The following is a 6227-nucleotide window of genomic DNA, read 5'->3' as shown; positions in this document are numbered from 1 at the left end:
GTAAATACCAAGGCATCATCTAAAACCTGCACAGTTACTTTGCCTTATATTTTGGAGCACAGTAGATCTGGGACTTTTAAATGCTACCTATTGGAAATGCTGATTTGTACACACAAATGCAACTCAGGAGTTTATGGCACTCCTCAAGACAATCAATCAATCTTCACATATGAGTGTAATAGCAAATGAAAAAACTGCCCCTTCACTTCCATGGATGCAGAGTCTGAAGTGTGAAATTTGCTGAACCATTTTTCAAAAGCTATCATATTTAGGCATGTTAACATTCCAGAATTGCACCACAAATGAAATATCTACAATATTACATAGCTACTATTATTACCAGAACAAGTCAGTAACATAACAAAACGACAAAGATAGAGACTATTACTAGAAGTCATAACATGAAAGTGCTGGTACGTTAAAAACCCATGTTTTACTACACACTAACTTTCCAAATCACCATAGGATAACAGAATTTTCTGCTGAAGCACAATTTCATCTCATGACTGAGAAATTCAATTTTTTTCTTCTAATATAGCTGGGATTGATATGGGATTGATAGTTTTTTGCCTTTCAGGCTTCTGTAAGCAGTAAATACAACATCTGAAGAGGCTCTTAGAAGGAAGACAATACGGATATTGAGCGAGCAGCTGTTGCGACCTGCACAGGATGTGCCATGTTTATCTTTCTCCCAGAGGATAGAAGCGAAGGTTAAAGGACTAGCGAAATACGTATCAACCCTGCGTTGCATCAGAAAAAAGGAAGGCTTCCTGGATAGAAGTCAGTGTTTGGTACTGTAGGTACAGCATGCTGAAGAACCAGAGAGGGCAGTGCAGAACAGGGAAGAAAATTAGCAGCAGGTGACCTCCAGAAGAAGAAAGAGGAGAACCTGTGTACCTCCAGTGCAAATAAGAAGCTGTTTTCAGGTTCTCTGCACAGGTACTACGGCGGATAACTGTTTTGAAGAGTCATCTGAGGGAAGAGATCAGAAGGAGACCCCATTGACCGGCAGGTATGGGATGCATTGTCCTAGGGATGGGGGTTCCACCACCACCACCACTCCCAAGAGGAGGAGACAGGTGGTGGTCAGGGACTCCCCCCTAAGGAGGACTGAGTCATCCTTCTGCCATCCAGACTGGGAAACTTGAGAAGTGTCTGCTGCTTGCCTGGAGCTAGAATTCAGGATGTGATGGAGTGTCTGCCAAGACTGATAAAGCCCTCGAACCACTATCCCTTCCTACTTTTCCATGTGGGCACCAATGATACTGCCAAGAATGACCTTGAGCGGGTAACTGCAGACTATGTGGCTCTGGGAAAAGGATAAAGGAATTTGATGCACAAGTCGTGTTCTCATCCATCCTCCCTGTTGAAGGAAAAGGCCCAGATAGGGACCACTGAATTGTGGAAGTAAATGCATGGTTATGCAGGTGGTGTCAGAGAGAGGGATTTGGACTGTTGGACCACTGGATGTTGTTCCAGGAAGAAGAATTGCTATGAAGAGATGGATCCAACTAACGAAGAGAGAGAAGAGCATCTTCGCAGGTAGGCATGCTAACCTAGTGAGGAGGGCTTTAAACTAGGTTTGTCAGGGGATGGAGACCTAAGCTCTGAGGTAAGTGGAATACCGGGAGGAAACACAAGGAGGAGGGTGCAACAGGAGAGGACTCCTGATTCACACTGAGAAAGTAGGGCAATTGGCTAGTTATCTTAGGTGCCTGTACACGAACGCAAAAAGTCTGGGAAAGAAGCAGGAAGAACTGAAAGTCCTGGAACAATCAAGGACCTATGATGTGATTGGAATAACAGACTCAGTGGGGTAACTCACATGATTGGATCACTGTCATGGATGGGTATAAACTGTTCAGGAAGGACAGGAGGGGGAGAAAAGGTGGAGGAGTTTCACTGTAAGTAAGAAAGCGGTATGACTGCTCAGAGCTCCAGTATGAAACTGGAGAAAAGCCTGTTGAGAGTCTTCGGGTTAAAGTTTAGAGGTGAGAGCCACCAGGATGATGTCATGTTGGGCGTCTGCTATAGACCACTGGACCAGAAGGATGAGGTAAACGAGGCTCTCTTTGGACAACTAACAGAAGTTTCCAAATCACAGATTCTGGTTCTCATGGGGAACTTCAATCACCCTGACATCTCCTGGGAGAGCAATACAGCAGTGCACAGACAATCAAGGAAGTTTTTGGAGAGTGTTTGGGACAACTTCCTGGTACAAGTGCTGGAGGAACCAACTAGGGGCTGTGCTCCTCTTGACCTGCTGCTCACAAATAGGAAGAACTGGTAGGGGAAGTAGAAGTGGGTGGCAACCTGGGCAGCAGTGACCATGAGATGGTCAAGTTCAGGATCCTGACAAAGGGAAGAAGGAGGGCAGCAGAATACAGATCCTGAACTTCAGAAAAGCAGACTTGGACTCCCTCAGGGAACTGATGGGCAGGATCTCCTGGGAGGCTAATATGAGGGGGAAAGGAGTCCAGGAGCGCTGGCTGTATTTTAAAGAAGGCTTATTGAGGGCACAGGAACAAACCATCCTGATGTGCAGAAATAATAGCAAATATGTCAGGCGACCAGCTTGGCTTAACAGAGAAATCTTCGGTGAGCTTAAAAACAAAAAGGAAGCTTACAAGAAGTGGACCCTTGGACTAGGGAGGAGTATAAAAATATTGCTTGAGCATGCAGGGGTGTAATCAGGAAGACCAAAGCACAATTGGAGTTGTAGCTAGCAAGGGATGTGAAGGGTAACAAGAAGGATTTCTACAGATATGTTAGCAACAAGAAGGTGGTCGGAGAAAATGTGCGACTCTTACTGAATAAGGGAGACAACCTAGTGACAGATGATGTGGAAAAAGCTGAAGTACTCAATGCTTTTTTTGCCTCAGTCTTCACAGTCAGCTCCCAGACTGTTCCACTGGGCAGCAGAGTATGGGGAGGAGGTGAGCAGCATTCAGTGGTGAAAGAACAGGACTATTTAGAAAAGCTGGACATGAACAAGTCCATGGGACCAGGTGCGATGCATCTGAGGATGCTGAGGGAGTTGGCTGATGTGATTGCAGAGCCACTGACCATTATCTTTGAAAATTCATGGCAATCGGGGGAGGGCCCAGATGATTAGAATAAGGCAAATATAGTGCCCATCTTTTAAAAAGGGAAGAAGGAAAACTATGATATGATTGGAACAACAGAGACTTGGTAGGGTAACTCACATGTTTGGAGCACTATCATGGATGGGTATAAATTGTTCAGGAAGGACAGGTGGGGGAGAAAAGATGGTGGAGTTGCACTGTATGTAAGAGAGCAATATGACTGCATTGGTTGGATCTCACAGTTCTGGATCTTGATATTCAGTACCAGGCTCGGTACCGGAAATAGGGTCCTGCTCCGAGAGGAGAAGTGGAGGTGCTCTAGATTCCGATACAACAGAATAAGACCTTCTGGAATGCGTCCCTTGATTGGAGGAAAAGCCCAAGGGTTCTAGAACAGCCACTGTGCTGGCACCTGCCACAGTGCAGGTGGCCAAGCCTTGCAGGTGGGATGCCCTGGCCTGGGTATGTCATCGGGGGATGTCAGCTAGAGTGTTGATGCTGGCTCCTGCAGGAGACATACAACTCTGCCTCTGAGGATTCCCTTTTAGAAGACCAAGGAGGAGTGGTGCTAGCAAACAGTGCCAGGAGGCGGGGAGGAGACCGGGGCTGTGCCATCATGACCAGTTTCCCTTTCGACGACTCTTATGGTGGAGAGTCCATTGGCGCCAGACTAAATGGTGCCTATTCCGGGGTTGGAGTCAACGGCACCAGACAATTTGCAGGAGCCTCAGAGTGACGCAACATGGGTTGCACTCTGCTACCATCTCTTTGCCTCACAGACCTCAGAGTTGGAGATTGCTTTCTGTCCATCTTCTTCTACTTCTTTCTAGGCACCAGTGGAGAACGGTGCTGAGAGTCCCTTACCATAGTCATCTTCTTCTGCACCAGGGATGATGAACAGTGCCAGGAGCCCTGAGAAGCAGAAGAAGCATCCTTTTCCGGTGCCGGTTGACTCTCCTAAGAGAAGACAGAGTGACTTGGCACCAAGGGATAATGAAGTGCTGCCTCCATGAAGAGAAACTTAAGCCTAACGTGTCTGTCATTTTTTTGGTGTGGGGCCTGAAGCTTTTGCAGATCTTGCAGCGCTTCCACATGTGAGATTCCCCAAGCACTTAGGCAGCTGGAATGGGAGTCACTGACAGACAGACTTGTGGCATGAAGCACAAGACTTAAACTCTGGAGACCGAGTCATCCCTGGTGCCCAGAGGGACTTACCCTGCTATCCTAACTGTCTTAACTGAAACTTAACAACTACAAATAGAGATGACTATACAAAATAAAAGAATCCAAGTCCACTGAAGGAGTATATGTGAAACACAAGGACAAACTGTAGTTCCAGCAACCATCACTGGCAGTAAGAAGGAACAGAGGGGGTGGCGGGGTTGTCAGGACCCTTTCTATCATCACCATGACCATGCGACTCCAGAGTGCACCAGAGTCAATGTGATACCACTGAGGGGAAAACTTTCTGGTGGCAGTGCTTAGGGCAAGCACACACCTACATTGGAATGGACATGGGCAAGCACTTGAAGAAGAACAAGAATGTTCTTTGCTTCAGAAGAGCAAGGTCCATCCGCAGAGACCAAAAACGGATCATGAACAAATAAAAGCAAATCCCTTTGGATTTTAAAATTTTCAGTCAGATCATTTAGGAACTTTTGCATTGCTTTCATCGAGGTTTCATCTGTAACACCACCACTCAATGTGGGAAAGTGCAACATCTTTCCTGTTAAGTCTGAAAGATTGCAAGATTCCTCTGATAGGCACACACTTTTCCAAACAGATCCCCAACACAGCTTGCACGGCCTTGGAGCTGCAAACTGAGGGAATTCAAGTGATCAGTAGTACTGCACTGAAACGATACCTGTGACAGAGGGGACATCATTAATAAATTCTTGGAACTCACAAGCCTTATTGGTCTTGTGGTTTGAAATACATTTTATTATTTCTTTTTAAAGTGCACAAAATATCTTTAACACGTACCCCCTACTTAGCCAGCAAATATCGTCGTGCTGCAACAGGTCACTATATTTGGCTGAAACATTTTATAAAAGAGCTTTAAAAAGACCATCATAAAATTTAACAAACAGATAGCTGGCCAGTGTCACTTAAATCTCTTTATTTTTCCACTACAAGAGACATGTATTTGGTGTTTTTTAAATCAGAAAGCAGTGCTGACAGACAATCCCATAAATTACCTCCCATCTTTGGACTGCGTGGAATCAGACAGGAGAACTTGCTTCACATGGTTCATGTCATCTTTGTTTTTATCTCTGGCAAAAAGCTCCTCCAGCATTTCCAACGTGCACTCTTTCACAAGCTCGGCATCTAGAAAAGGCTGTTTCTTTTTAGCTAGTACTCACATTATCCGAAGAGAGGCAGCTGTTCCTTTTTCCTGTACTGTTGCTGATACTGTGAGAATGACATTTGAAGTGTGATATGGAGACTTCAAGATTTTCAATTTTGTCACATCTTGCAACACTGCCAGAAGGATAGGCAGTGTTGAAATTTGTTTACTTTGATTCGAAGTGGTACCCGCCTGTAAGGTTGTCACCATGAGGCGCAATAGTCTGGCATATCAAACACAAAGGTTTTGTGTTTAAATGAGTCTGTATAATAAAAAGAAAATCCTCTGTCCAGTTTGGGTTAAAAACTTAGTCTTTGCTGTCGACTTTGGATGTGTACTCCCACTCATTCATTTTTTGCTCCATTTCCATCACTAACAAAAAGGTGGGTGGCATCCTAGCTCAATCGTAGCTGATGCCATTGTGAGAACTTAAGAGCCAGTCAGTTACTTACTAAAGACACCATAGGCAAATGATAGGCAGCACATCACTGTTCGTTAATTTAATTATAAAAACATTATTTACATTTGTACGCAAGCTGGCGGGCCACACAGGAAGACGTGGCGGGCCACATTTGGCCCCCAGGCCGCCTTTTGCACATCGCTGATGTAGACCCTGCTGGAGTGCTTGTTTGTTTGAAACAGTACTATTGTTAAAAATGCACTAGGGAACCTATAGAGGACACCAGCAGGATCTACATGGACCAATTAATGTGCAACACAGTAATTTCAGAAATCACAACCCTGCACAGGGCATTACCCCTCCCTGTAGAAAAGCCCTAAAATTCTAGAACCTA

General features: G+C 45.1%; 1 protein-coding gene across 1 annotated transcript in view; it reads right to left on the bottom strand.

The window, feature by feature from the left end:
- Positions 1 to 6227, bottom strand: part of PRKAR2A (protein kinase cAMP-dependent type II regulatory subunit alpha) — a 122186-nt gene that overhangs the window by 77900 nt on the left and 38059 nt on the right. The gene's annotated exons all lie outside the window — the stretch shown is intronic.

This window comes from Mauremys mutica, chromosome 7 (genome assembly GCF_020497125.1).
Source record: "Mauremys mutica isolate MM-2020 ecotype Southern chromosome 7, ASM2049712v1, whole genome shotgun sequence".
NCBI lineage: Eukaryota > Metazoa > Chordata > Testudines > Geoemydidae > Mauremys > Mauremys mutica.
This window is presented reverse-complemented; position numbering and strand designations above follow the sequence as displayed.